Source organism: Lathamus discolor, chromosome 5, assembly GCF_037157495.1.
Source record: "Lathamus discolor isolate bLatDis1 chromosome 5, bLatDis1.hap1, whole genome shotgun sequence".
NCBI classification, from domain to species: Eukaryota; Metazoa; Chordata; class Aves; order Psittaciformes; family Psittacidae; genus Lathamus; species Lathamus discolor.
In genome coordinates this window covers 101,525,920-101,541,043 of record NC_088888.1, presented here as the reverse complement: position 1 = coordinate 101,541,043, position 15,124 = coordinate 101,525,920, and the positions used below count along the sequence as shown (strand labels likewise).

General features: G+C 43.3%; 1 long non-coding RNA gene across 2 annotated transcripts in view; it reads left to right on the top strand.

Moving 5' to 3' along the window:
- The window catches only part of LOC136014437 (uncharacterized), an 83,201-nt gene that overhangs the window by 16,136 nt on the left and 51,941 nt on the right, over positions 1-15,124 (top strand). The window contains exons 1-3 of one of the 2 annotated variants that reach the window (XR_010612701.1): positions 7,228-7,560; positions 7,705-7,792; positions 11,969-12,099. This is a non-coding gene — a long non-coding RNA (uncharacterized LOC136014437). Of the gene's footprint in view, positions 1-7,227; positions 7,561-7,704; positions 7,793-11,968; positions 12,100-15,124 lie in introns of those variants that run through there. The other variant, XR_010612702.1, reaches the window with a different exon arrangement.

Below are 15,124 nucleotides of genomic sequence, written 5' to 3'. Positions count from 1 at the left end.
GTATGTTGCACTTGGTCAAAGACAACTCTGCTTTAGTTCTTTGGCTTGGAAGAAAGATCAGACCTGTGCAGGTGCTAAGCAAATTCCTCCCTGACTACATCTGAGGGACTCAGAAAGACCTCAGCTCCAGAAGCCACACAGCCATGTTAACACAGCAATGTTCTCCGGTTAATATATCCTGCTTTTCAGCATGGTGGTTAGTCTGGGCACTCTGCTGCACTAATACAGCTAGACAGCTTCCAGACAGGAGCTGGGTTGCAGCTGGCCAGTTTGGAATTCAGGGTTGAGTGCATTGGCCTGTCCACACCACTGGAAGTAGACTTATCTTAAGAGTGCTCGGGGAATTGCTTCTTCATGATACACTGACAAAAAGAGGCTCTTTCTTTCTGAGTGAAGCTGAAGGCTGTGCTTTCTAACACACTGTACCTGCAAATGTTTGAGAAGTGCCATGTTGATACATGTGCAAAAATGGAGTGTCCCAGACTGGATGTGCAAGTTATATCTTGAGCTTTTAAATATCTACCCATGCATGTACCTATAAACATCCTCTTACCTGGACTGGACTCTATGAAGATCACAGTCCTTTCATCAGAAATTGGCGCTTGTAGTAACTTCTGCACTGGCTTGATGATACTTAGTGCTCAAGTCCTTTATATTCTTCATCTTGCTGCCTTTTTCTATCCTTTTCCTCCTTGGTTTGAGCCAACACCTGTGGTCCCATATGGGCAAATTTGGCAGGTCCAGGGGATGGATAACAAGCTCTGGAATATATTTTTCCAACTGTGTCATCTGGCTTATAGGAGAACTCTGGCTTAGCTGTACTGCCAGTACTGGAATGACTCTTGAGCTGTCTCCTAGTCAAATGGTTGTAGAGCTGGCTGGCTTGCTTTGCTTTCCTGGACAGTGTATTGTCTTTTTATTTTTTATTTTATTTTTAATATATATATTTTTATTCCTTTTTCACAGTGAGAAATGTGGTCCATACTAAACATTTGACTTTAAAGCCTGTTTTAAATTTCTTCTGCAGTTTGTGTGCTAGGTCTAAAGATAAAGGTAAGTCTTTTTCCAGTGTCTGTATATGTTCTTATTGTAGCTGGGAAAGGAATTCTAGGAACTACCTGTGTCTCTGCTTCCAAGCGTCCAAATCTGAGCTCTAAGAATGGGAGTAGATTTCCTCACTTGCAAAACCACAGCTGTGGTTAATGACTGTAATGGTGATGAAGCAGCACATTTTCTTGTGAACATTAATAACTCCTGTGCACATTGTCCACATTTTGCAACCACATTTTCAAACCACTGCATGTTTTTCAGAGGACAGCTGCTTGAGGGAAGCCTCTCACTACCAAATGCTAGCACTTTGTTGTAAAGGTCTGCACTCGATTTAAAGAGTAGAAATACAACAGGACTTGTGGCCCAGCACTGGAAAAATCAGCAACCCTGTAAATCAGCTAGCTGCTATTGATCTTAGTTTCCCCAAAAATGGTATTGGACTTCAGCATTCCTCAAGCTGAAGGGAATGAGAAATTAATTTTTGAGTGCTTGCCATAATGCATATGTCAGTATTTGCCACTAACTTTCCCTCATCGCAGCCATCTGCAGCCCTCCCGAACAAAATCATGTGCAGCATTGTGTTTAATGTTCCTGAAAGAAAAGGGAACATGTAATAATTATTTTAAAATAAACACCAAAGGGACAAGTACTGTGTTCTTTGGCTTAATTCATATATGGATGAAATCATTTTTCTAAACAGGCCTGCCAATGTCTTGTTTCAAAGTCTGAGCTTTGGAGGAGGCCTGCAATCACTGAATGAAGTGTCGGCCATCCCTCCCTCCTCCCACCGTGCTCCTGGCTCCGCGGCAGCCCAGCGAGCTGCAAACCACAGCCACCACAGCACGATGGCTAGGAGGCATGAAATATCAGCTCAGATTAAGAATACAGCATGGGCAATAAATGTGAGAGAGTGCCTGGCTGCTCTGCAGCAGCTGGTTCAGCTGGCTGCAGGCTTTGCCTCCATCCCAACGTGGGGCAAACACATGTGCTAGTCACATGTTCCAGTGCATGACCTCCTACACATGGAGGATGCTCTGTTGTTGACTCAATGGATCCAAGAACTTTTGCGGATCAGCCTTTTCCGCAGGGTAGTCTGGGGACACGTGGGTCCTCCCAAGGGGTAGGATATGGTCCTCCCAAGATGCTGCCCACACTGTCTGGTGCATGAACTGCTGCCAGCTGCACCACTGGGGGCTGCACTACAGGAAGGTGTAGCCCACCACTGTGTCTAACTCCAGCATGTGTGCTTCAGCTCCTGACATGGGCAGCGTTAGCCAGCTACGTAGGTATATAATTTGTGTGCATATTTGGTAGGTATGTCCATTCTCTCTCTGTCTCTTCCTTTCTTCCCTCCCACTCTGTCTCCCTTTTTTGCAACATCTTCTGTGCACCTGAGGAGACATCCCGAAAGGCACCCAGACAGCACAGTGGCAGCAACACAGAGAAGGGGTCCAAGTTGGGCATGTAGCAAAGACCATCCTGAAAATCACACCAGTCTGTCTGGCCCTTAGTCCACACGAGACAGGGCCACTATGCTGAATGTATGAAGATGCTGGGATCCCTGTTGGTTAATCCAGGTCCAGGGTGGTGAAGTTAGAATCATAGAATAGTTAGGGTTGGAAAGGACCTCAAGATCATCTAGTTCCAACCCCCCTGCCATGGGCAGGGACACCTCACACTAAACCATCCCACACAAGGCTTCATCCAACCTGGCCTTGAACACCGCCAGGGATGGAGCACTCACAACCTCCCTGGGCAACCCATTCCAGTGCCTCACCACCCTAACAGGAAAGAATTTCCTCCTTATATCCAATCTAAACTTCCCCTGTTTAAGTTTGAACCCATTACCCCTTGCCCTGTCACTACAGTCCCTAACGAAGAGTCCCTCCCCAGCATCCCTATAGGCCCCCTTCAGATACTGGAAGTTCAGAATAATGTCTTGCTCACACGTGTTTCAAATGTTTTTTCCTTTTTTTTTTTTTTTTTTTTTTTTTTACCGAAATGATGGGTTTAGGAATAATTGGCATTTGTGTGATCTTGCACAGTTGCAGGAGTCTGGACGCGATGACCTCTGCAGTGTCCTGCCCAGGCTACCCGTGTGTGGGGACAGAGGATCCGGGACTTGGCAAGGGCGTTTGCCACCGCTTGACAGCCACTGTCCAGTTTAATTTTTAATTGCCTCTGGGGCCAATCTCAAGATATCACCAATGCCCTCGGAGGGAGTTGCGTCAGCCTGCATTCAGAAATCACCCTGAAAACTCAAACTTTGCTTTGGCATTCATTCTGATGAACATTTTAAAAGTTTGGCATAATTGAGATGAAACCCTGTGTTTTGTGTGTTTTGTTTTTTTTTTTTTATTTCCAAACCATTATTTGATTTCTCTGAAGTAGTGACTGTCTTGCCCAACAGAACATGGTACATACACTATTTTATTTATATAGGAAAACCTGCAAAACCTCTCCCATGCAGGGGGCTCGTGTAGTACGCCATAATCCCCACTTATCAGTAGTTGAAAGAAGTGAGCTTCATCTTGCCTGCCTGCACCAGGCTGACTTTCCCCTATTAGCATCATTGCTTTAGCACTGAACAAGAATAATTTCTGCCAATGGATGCCGTGCCAGCACGAGGAGCATTTACAGACGAACCATCGTGCACTTGTAGACAGCACAGGGTTAGACTGTAAATGCTTCAAAGACTTGCAGACATCTCAGCACGAAGATGCTAATCCAGTGAGCAACATCCTGAACAGATGTCTACTCTGTAATTGCTTGTGTGCATGTTAACACTAGCAGGTGATGATCTGACCACCAGGATGATCGTGCCTGTGCATGTGTGTATGTGCAGGGGTATGTGTGAAAGAGGATGACTTTCTTGATGCTGACATTTTTATGCATGGTAGTGTTTGATGAAATGCATCATTTCCCCTAAAGAGGGACCTGATCAATCACAATAGGTTGATCTCTGTCTACCTAGTCTTAGCCATGCTGGTCAGTGGCTAGGGAGGAAATCGTTACTCCCCAGCCCAAGTGAAATGAGTCATGAAAGAAGGCAAAATGCTGGCTAGAGATCATGTGTGAGTTTGATACAATGTTCACTATGTGTTGGAAGAGCTATTTTAAGAAGAATTTGGCCAGAATCCTTGACTTTTGATTATTCTTTTTAACTTCTCCTTGCATTTTACTGTTTCCCTGTAGCATGTTCTAAATGTTGTGTCTTGATTTATATCTGTAAATAAATCTCCTTATTTATGAAGATGTAATGTCCCTAGGGTCCAGGAGGCCCCAGCCATTCCATGTAACTGAAAGAGACGTTACCTAAGTGGACCATGAATCAGAAATGGGGCAGACAGGGAGAACTATTTTTACCAATCCTCTTGACTTAGGAGGAGGTCTGCCCAAAAGGCAAGTGGGGGCAGCTGGTGAGGGGGACTGGGGGAGTGGGAAGGTGCTAGGAAAAATACCCTGAGGTATCATTTCTGAGCGTTACAAGGTGCTTGGGCTGTGCTGAATTACAGAACAGGGGGAAGGAAGAAGAAAAGACAATGGGAAAGCTTTTCATGTGCTAAGCAATAGGAAGGGCGTTCTTAACAGAGGAAGAAAGGTAGAAACTAGTGGCAGCTGCTAAAATGAGTAAGTTACTTTTTGTTGCTTGCTTGTGAGCAGCAACCTGATAGGAAGCATGTAACAGAGTAAGTTAGGTTGGTCATCATGGAATTACAATGAAGATTTTCTTGAAGCTTCGTAGGCTTCACTTTCATTCCTCCACTGCCCCTCTGATGCCCTGAAATTAAGCCTAGTGTTAATGATGCCATTACTGACTAGTGTCCACAAAGGCGTTACTTTTCCATTCGGGTTCTGGTTGGAGAGGTGTGGTGTGGTCCACAGCACCTCCAGGTCATGAGGCGTGCAAGTTCTGTCACCCAACTTTTCTCTGTATTTATGGCCTTTTTTGGTAGGACAGAAACCTTGTCCTAATATGAGTATAATTTCTGTTGCCTTCACTTGGGAGATTTCACAGACTAGGGACCAAAAGTCTTTTCTTGCTTGTTTATTTTATTTTTTACTTGTGCTTTATTTTTTGGGAATTTGTTTTACTCATTTATCTTGTAATGATACTCTGCTAGCTCTTCTTGGTGAACTGAAGATGAAGAATGGCTTTATGTACTTCTACAGATAGTTCTCAGAGTCTGTTGTCCTGAACTGTGGTTAGAAAAGTAACTGTCTTGGAAATGCCCCCTTCTCACTCAAAATATCTGCTCTGGGTTGATTCTGAGTTGAAGTTATTATTGCCAGTGATTACTAAACGTAATGTCTTTATTTCAGTGAACTAACAAACGTTCTACTAGCATGTTTTGTTTGAAAACATGTAAATGGACTTTTGCCTTAAAAGGCTCTACTTTCACTGGAAGATTGGGTCTTCCACATGAAAAATGCAAAGATTTGAGTAAACCCAGGATATTGCAGGTGAAAAACATCTTAGAAGTTGCTATTTCAGGCCACCCTCATGTTCTCACTTTCTCATATGGCCTGATCCCCATCTGTGTGTCTTGCTGTAGTCATAGTGCCTCGTCCTGCTTCCCTTTGCTGTATGAAGACATCACGGTGTACTGGGAGATGAAACTCAACCAACTACTGTCATGAAACAAGCAGCATAACAATTCATAATTAAAATATTTGTTCATCAGCTTTTTTCCCCCAAAAGGCAACGCTTGCAAGAAGGGGGAAAACCACACATAGCTAGGAGGCTGACTGCATTCCTTGACATGTCACTTCGATGCATTTATCAGCTTAGTAATGATGACAATGTCTTATTACAAGTAGTGAAGTAAGTGGCAGAAAGCAGCCAATATGCTTATCAAATCCCTTGAGGATTTTGGAGAGTGACAAAGAAGAAAAAACATCTTTCATCTTGCACATAGACCAAATATGATATGTAATCACAGGAAAAAGAGCACACAACAAGCCAGTCTTTGTCAGCTGTCTAATTATAGCTGCAGCCAACTAAATGGCAGCAACATGCAGTCCTCATTAGATCTGCTGTGCACAGAAATTATTAGGGTCCAGATAAGCTGGGATAGAGAGGGGCTGGACAGAAGTCATGCAGGGGGAAAATGATTCAAGGTTGAGGAGCCATTCTATGGACCCCCATCTTTGTGGTCCAAGGAGATGAAACACTAATATTACCAGAACCAGTCTATATTTTTTAGCAGTTCAATTAATGAGTCACCCAGAAATGCTAAGGACAATTATTCAGCCACTATCTGTGACACTTTTTGAAGTGCTTTCCCGCTGAAAACTTTCCTTCCACCTTTTTATGATCGTGTTTTCCTTTACTTTGGCCTTTTTTATGTTGTTTTGTTCACTGGTAGGAGATGGGGCTGCCACTCTTCTCAAAACACATGAACACATAAGTAAATAAACCTTTTAGGCGTTTGATACAAAAGAATGCTGGTTCCATGTGGGCAGTTGTCATTAGAGAGCTGTCTTCTGCTTCACTTCTGATCATGTGCAAACCAGACCCTCAAACTATATTAATGTCTTGATACAGTAGCAATAGCTGAATGATACAGGAACAGATCAGGTCAGCATTTTTCTCCTGAAACAGTTTTTTTGGGGAATCATGAGATTAAAAAGTAATGATAACTTATGCAAGAAAACAAACACCCCATGTTTTCCTTGGGCGTGGGGATGTTTAAAAGCAACCTGAAAAATCCCCTGAACTTTTCTACAAAAAGCAAATGACTCTTTGCAGGCAGCTGCTGCCAGAACAGAGAGCTCTTGCTGTGTAGCCGGGAGCAGGCAGCACAGGGAGGCTTCTGTCAAGTGGAGAAGGGAAATAAGCTCCTCTCTGCTCCTGCCTCCCTCACCTCCACCTCCCTCCTGGCTCTGCTGGGTCAGCAGCAAGGAGCAAAGGGCTCCATCAGCTGCCATCTTTCCTTTTTCATTAGAGCCTGACAACCATTGTTTCTAGACTTAAAAGTTTTGAGCTTTAAATACATGTATGTGAGCAGAGGGGTAGTATATACAAGCTTGTCACTCAGAGCTGGAGGGTATCCACAGGAGCTTTTGGATCTAGAAAGGCATATATGCATAGAATGCAAGACATATTAGAGATGATTTGCTTCTATTTATTCTCAAAGACCAATGTGAAGGAGTTTAAGGGCTGAATTCATTCTTTGCTGTGCACTGAAGTCAACAGAGTTAGACCAGGACTGTGTTTGGCAGTATTTCCATATCCTCCAATTCAGCATGGAATATGTAATCATCTGACAGAGGGTTCAGTATGTTTAGTTGTGTAACTGCTAGAACAGATAAAGGATCAGTCAGGCAAACAGTGAAATATGAAAACGGTTCTCGTAAAAACATCCCAGCCTTGGGGCATGCATCTGCCAAGACTACTCCGTGGTGACATGAATGGACATAGCATTTAACTACTCTCCAAGAGGAGAGAGAATTACAAGGAGGTGGGGAAAGCAGAAGAAGCCAGAACAATCCTGCCAACAATAGCAGGTTGCAATACTTAATCTCAGTGCTTGTGCCAATGCGCTTCGAAGCTGCTGTTGTTTTTATGAGGAAAAATGCAGAAAAGACTAATCTGTGTATTTATGTCTGTCTGGAAATGTTATAAGTGCCGTGTGGTCGTTCTGATTCCAGAACCAATGGGGTCGGTATTCCCAGGATGGAGAGATTTGGACAGGGTGCCAGAACTCAGCGGCTACATGTGGGACTGAAAGCAGAGAGAGTGAGTAAATGGAGGGGTTCAGTAAAATGGGAGACAAACTGGGAACCTTACCCACATTTCCAGAAAACCAGAATTTTCTGTGGCTATTTAAGCTCAGTGCTACAAACCATATGCCCTTGAGAAGTTCTAGAGCATCATCTTCAGTCCTTTCATAACAAGCTTCCCTCTTATGCAATTAATTTGCTCATTTGTTTTCTGGTATGACTGTAACTGATAGTGTTATTTTGCAAGAGTTTTTGCTAGTGAGGCAAGCATCCTGTGTGCCATAAGCTTTAATGAACACACAGAAAAAGTTCAATAAAGGGGCAGCAGTAGCGTGAACTTCCTTCCATGACAGTATTTTCCTATGTTTTCCTGTATAATGTTATACAGCATAAAGGACTGCACCTTATTATTGATTCCTCTTTCTGTTCTCAATTGCAACGGAGCATTTCTTTAAAAAATGTGATGGGCTTTTAATGGTGGCTACTGTGGTTTGGTCTTTGGTCCCTGTGGGGAAATGGGGGAAATTCTTTTGACAGTGACAGCATAAGTTGTAAATATCGTGCTGACTTTTTGTGGGCACTAGGGTCTGTATACAGATCACAGGCGCATTGCATAGGTTATCAATCAATATTGGTACAGGGCAGGCTTAATGTGATAGGTGTCTGCATCCTGCTCCTGTTCCTTACCTACTCCCGTTCCCACTGGCTCCTGGGGGAGTGGGTGCTTTGGTGTCAGGTTGTGTCATTGGTCACAGAGGAAGAGGGAAGAGACGGGTTTGCTGCTGGCTTTTTGAAAATTCTGCAGAAAAAAATGGATATGGATTCAATGGGACGTGTTCCCCAAGGAAGGTGAAAGAATAACACAGATGATTTGCTGCTACTTCGTACTACTCTTTGGTTACACAAAAACATAATACGCTGATCTGTCTTTCCTATCTGATCCTGTCATAGTAGTCTCCATGCTGTCTAAGGGTTTGTTTGATAATGTGTCTCTGGTGGTTTATACAGTTTTGCTTTAATCCAGCTAAAGCTTAGCTCTGTTTGACTGGTAAAAGACAGTGACATGTAGAAGTAAGGCTTCTTTGGCTTTCTTTGTTGGGTAGGACAGATATTTGGCAGATGAGTTACCCAGGGACCTAGGGATTAAAGTGAACCTTGAGTTTCTTTCTTACTTAAAAGTCTCCCTCACTCCAAACTTGACATTTTTCTTCTTTATAAGCCATAAACTACTGCAGGGAACAAATGTTTTCTAAATGACAGTTGTCCATGAATGGTGTAGCAGGATGTTAATTATGTGTGATGTGTTGCACATCTCTATATGGGATCTCTTTTGTGAATGAAGTGTTACTTCCGAGAGAAATGGAACTCATGTTGACAGGTAAGGAGGTTAAAGTTAACATGATTCTTGTCTAAAACAGATTTATCTGAGCTTCAAAAAAGATTTATTGGTGAACTGGCCTAAACCTGGGCTAACCCAAACCTTAAATATTTTGCTTCCATTAGATATATCTGTAAAAGCTTTAATCTTTTAATAGTTCAATATCTGTTAATGTTCCTACAAATTTTAAGGAGTGGAAAGAGCATTTCCACCATAATAGCATCATATTTTGATATTCACTCAAGTTTGTGACATTCCAGATCCAAATCTGACTGTTTAACCTGATAGCCTTACACAGCAAAACTGAGATTTCAGAAGTGTCCTATGCTAATGGGAATTTGAGCTGAAGTGGAAGACTGAAACACTTCCTTTGGAAAAGAAATAGATAACTAGGAAAATCAAAGTTCAACATCAAGGTGCTTCAAATACAGATTCCCACATATTTTGTTGTAATTTATATTGTTAATTCTGTTGAGACATTTCTTCTTCATGTTATCTGGGATTACATCTCTCAAGGATACCGGATGGAGAGAAGGAGAAACTGTCCATCAGATTTAAATAAAAATAGATCAAGCAACAAATAAATAAACTTCGCACTTGTGTAGTCAGACACTCAAACTGCGTAATATCACATGAAGTTTATCAGAGGACTTGGAACTCTTACATTGGCTTCATTGCCAAATTTCTCCTGGGCAAATTGCTATCCATCTTTCTAAATTCTCTTGGTGTTTTCTAGCGGAGAAAGAAAAAAGGTTTGCCATGTGCTGAGGCCCTGGACTGCGCTTAGGTCTGGCCTCATCTTCTGTCTCAGTGCATAGTCCCTGTCTGAGAAAGGCAGTTGTGCCAAGCTCTGTGGGTCAGTTGGCCACTGGGCTGATAACTTGGAATGGATGATCAGGGAATGAATTATGGAGGCAGGCCTTAGCAGGTGACAGACTTCCTCATCCCCTGTTCTAGATATCTGCATGCTGCTACTGTAATAACTCCAGCCCTTGCTTGCTTTTTTTCCTTCGAAGCAGTTACATTTCACTAGCATTATGGATGGGTGAAATGACTCTTGCAAGCATGTAGCACAAATGACTTGTATGAGTGCCACAGTACACGGAAGAAATCTGAGTTATAAATCATCATTAACATCTGCTGGAAAACATATCTGTGCCCCAGCGGTTGTAGGTTACTCTGTCGGACCACTTGACACAATATCCACAATGGGTGTTGTTTGGTACATTTGGGACACAAGTCCATAAAGATTGAGAGTGCTAATGGCTGTTTTAACAGGCATGTCAGATTTGGCTTAATGAATTTGTTAATATCAAGCAACTTTCTTCCTCCAAACAACGGTGTTGGTAATTCACAAGCTGTTATTCTTGGAACCCCAATTTAACAAAAGCCAGCCTCTCTGTCTGAATGTTGCTGCTTTCGTATTTTATTGCAGAAATTACACAAAAATATTTGGCTTGTCTAATGAGGGCTTGACAATATAGTATATATTGCTGAAAATGTGTCATCGCATTATTCCTTCAAAAATAAACTTCTGTGTTTTTTTTCCTTGTCCACTGGCATTTTGCTAGTTCAAACTGGGGAATACGGAATGTCTATGTAACTTGTCTAATAATACAAAACAAATGATATGGGTGTAATGCTGGTATTATCAGGGCTACATAGATTGTTCCTTTGCACTTACACTTGTTTTCCTCCCTCTTTAGATCTATAGGTTTAGACTGCTGTTGGCATCTGTAGTTTTAGAGGCTTTAGGAACACTGGGTTTAACCTCCCTGAATGTCCTTGTTAATCCGTGTTCTCACATGCGCTAGATCATGCAATTTGTTTTGCAGGAGGCCTTCAGGGCCAGGAAAGCTTATTGTGGTTATCTAATCTGACCTATTTCATTATGGAGGTCACTGAATAGCCCCCACAGGATTTCCTGCAGCTGGGAGAGAGAGTACTTGAAGAAAGTTTTCCATTGTGATCAGAGGTGGCTGAAGGCTTTTTGGCAGTGTAGGCAAAGTTTCCTTTCAGGGCAGCAGCAGAATTGGTTGTGAGAGGAAAAGGGCTGGAAGGGGCCAGGGGATTTCAGGAGGTGGGGGTGAGGATCTGGGACTGGTCAGGAAGACTCCATAAGGCAAATGTGAGATCAGTGAGCTTTTGGACGCCACAAGTGTCAAACAGCTTAGGAAAAATCACAGAGGACTGAAGAGGAGATATGGAGGTGATTAAGGTTAGTTTTTGGCAGGTGTATGATTTAGGAGGAGGTCACAGGACAAGGTGCTTTGAGGTAGAAGCTTTTCACATAGATGGAGAAGAAAGGTCATGGTTTCCAGAGAAGGGATAGAAGAGGGGAAATTTTTGTGCGAGGTCCAAGTGGGGGGCCAGGAAGGATTTGAGAGATGTGGGAAGTTTGAGGGGACTGTGATTGGAGGCAGAGATCTCTCTGCTTCCTCCCTCACCCAATCTGACCCCTTTCCCTCTGGTTTTGCCTTAAAGCTCGCCCACTTTGGAGGGGTGTGAAGCCCCAGCTGTGCTTCACACAGCAGCTGACCCCTCTGGATGAGAAACCCATCCCTGTTTTACAGTTCCTTTTTGTCCTACCATGCCTCAGGGGACTAAAGCAAATGGATGGGGAGGAGGCATGAGGCTGAAGAGAGACCTGGGGAGAAGTCTTATACACTTCTGCTGCTAGAAGCCTCAGGATGGGGCATGAACTGCTTCCCACTCCACTTGTGCCCCATTACCAATCCCAATTCTTCCCCTGGGGCAGGATCAGGGCATTACCCCAGTATCCAGCTAAGCTCCATCTGTTTTCTGGCACTTTAGGAGAAGGCAGCTTGTGGATCCCTTCTTCCCACTGCTTGAGGCTCAGCCCTACTCACCTGCTGTTATGATTTGGCCCTGATCTTAAATAAAAGCCACACAAGTGGTGAAGAGTCTATCAATCAATGCTCTTGGTAAGTCCTTTCTATGAGTGTTGTGAAAAACACACACGACTTTACTAGTTTGAATCTATTTGCCACCAGAAGCTTGGGAGAAAAAGAAAGGGAGCAGAAGAAAAGTGCCAAGTTTGGCAAGGCTGGTCAACTGCTGGAAAAATGAATGGCAAAGAGGGCTTTTCTCTAGACACAGGGTTAGAAATACAGGGCAGAGAGAAAAAGCTGACACGAATTGGATTAGGCAGCTAATGAAGGATTGAAGCAATATATTATATTGCTACTGTGGAGCAAAACAAATACCTTCTTCCCAGAGATGAGAGATGAGGAAAGAAGTGGATATTTATTCAGTGTGGAGTGCAAAAAACTGGTGGTTGTCCTGTTGGAAACAGGATTGTTGGCTCCGTGAGGGGGGAAGACTTAAGACTTTCAAACCGGGACTAAAGATTTATAAACTGTTCTTGAAAAAACAAAGGAGAATTTTGCTTTGATAACCAGAGTTTGTCAAATATTGTATCTTCTGTGTCCACTTTAGTAGTCGCTCTCTGACACTGGCCCAGACCTGATTTTTCAGAGGAAGTCAGTGTTTTGTATAACACATAGAGGGAGTAGCTCAGTCTTGTGGAGCGGAGTCAGGCCACCTAAATCTAAAAGTACAGCCGCTGGCTTTGTACTCTCTCCTTTTCTGTTAGCCATGCTGCTTGACCTGTGAGTGGAGTCATAGTGCGTTGAGGAGTTTCTGAGGGCTTTCTGTTCCTTTCATGACACAGAGCAAACCCCGCAGAATAATGGTGCAAGAAGAGACCATAAAGCTAGACATTACAGCAGCTTGTTGGATGCTGGACTGAATAAGCTTGAGCAAGGGGGCTTACCTAGAAAGTATAGGAGAACAAAACAGATAGCCCAGTGTCTGCTTACCTGTTTTATTGGTAGCAGAGAAATATAGAGATGTCATTTTCTAACTGGAATAAATTCAAAATGGCTTTTCTTAAGAACTGATCTGGTCCTAGGAGAACATTTGCACGGCCCCATCTCTTGAGAAAAGCACTGTTGCTTCCTTCAGCGTGCTTCCTTCAGCGACTGAAGGAAAGAACATTAATGGAGAAATCAGGTTGCCCTAGGTGAGGACTGGGGGTCCGGCCAGCTGTTTCAGGCGTGCCGTAGGGCCAGTACACATCTGGATGCACTAGGTGGCAGGGTCTGCCCGCAGCACGCTGTGGGATGGTGTTTGCAAGAGACAGAGCAGCAGGTGGAGAGCATATTTCCTTCGAGATGCCAAAAACGAGTCCAAAAGATCTCTATCTGAAGATAGTATGCAATTCATTATCAGATGCAAAACAGCCTGCTCCGACATAGTTCACTGATGAGCAAGTCTTACATTTAGTTGCTTGAAAAGGAAAAAGGGGAGTTTTGCTATCAAAATGTCTCTGAGCCTTGTCTTCAGGTAGAAAGAGAACACCATGGGAAACAGCTTAGTGACCTCTTCCTCTGCCCTTTTGAATATTAATACATTTAAACTGAATTGCTTGTTAAGTCTTGGGCAGACAGAGTTTCATGTTTGCGCTCATATCCTGCACTTGACCTGACAGAAACAACATCTGATTCTTGCACTGAAACTGTGCACAAGAGGAGCAAACTGCAGGTGTGTGCAAAGGGCCCCCTGGCCAGTGGGGACAGGACCTCAGGTGTTCTCTACCAAAAGTCTGAACCTTTTTTGAGAAAGCTTGGTCCAGGGGAAGGCTTTTTGTGAACAGAAAGTGGCTGGAGATGCTGGTGGTGGCTATGAGAGGTATGAGAAAAAGGAGAAATCATATCCTTGGTTCTGCAGGAGATACTGAGTTGATGTGATTTGGCTGGAAGTTAATAACAGGACTGAGACTGGTGCCAAATATGCTCACTGAAGGTCTGAGCTCAGAGCCCTGAGCTTGTGTCTGAAGTGAAGGCTGGTGCAAGCTGGTTTCTGTCATATAGGCCAAAGACGTTGATATTGTCTGACAGAAAGAAGACCAAGCTTGGGAACAGCATAGGGATGCTGGGGAGGGACTCTTCATCAGGGACTGTAGTGACAGGACAAGGGGTAATGGGGTAAAACTTAAACAGGGGAAGTTTAGATTGGATATAAGGAGGAAATTCTTTCCTGTTAGGGTGGTGAGACACTGGAATGGGTTGCCCAGTGAGGTTGTGAGTGGTCCATCCCTGGCAGTGTTCAAGGCCAGGTTGGATGAAGCCTTGCGTGGGATGGTTTAGTGTGAGGTGTCCCTGCCCGTGGCTGGGGGGTTGGAACTAGATGATCTTGAGGTCCTTTCTAACCCTAGCTATTCTATGATTCTATGAATAAACCTGACCTCAATATTTGAATGTGCTCACCCTCAAAGCGCACTTTGGTAAGGAGGCAGTTCCTGTTTCTCTCCATTGTCAAGCACTGTCATTTTCATCCTCCTCTCTGTAGGTTGCAATGCGTTAGGTATACATTTTCTGGATAAGATCCATGCCTCTGCTGGGAAAGTTTTAGGGATCTCCAGGTCACAAAAGCTTGAAAACCACCAGTATGGTTGTAAACTTCTCCCTTTGTATTTGAGAGGTATAAGGCAGGCCCAAACTAAAATGGGAATCTTCATGAAGAGCCCCTATGAGGGACTCCAAAGGATCTTTTTTCTTTTTTTTTTTGTAAATTGAACAGACTAACAGAATTAATTAAACCTGGCTTTTTAATTTTAGGAAATGACTAAAGGTACTTTAGATGATGACTTCATGCGGGCTTGTCCTGGGTTTACCAGGAGCCGTTTTGCTCCTTGTTTTGGCTGCTCTATGACAAACAAATAGTTAAAATACAAACATCAGCAGGTGGTGGACAAGAGTCAGTCACACCCTCCATTTATGCATTTTTAAAGGCAATATTACCTTTTCCCACTGCTAAATTTGCAGAGTATGCTCTCCAGTTCGTGTAGCTTGCAGTGCAAATTGGCTCATTCTTTCCCATAGCAGCCTCTGGTCTATTGGTCTTATTGCACATAATTAATTTTGTCTGTAAACATCTGATCCCTCT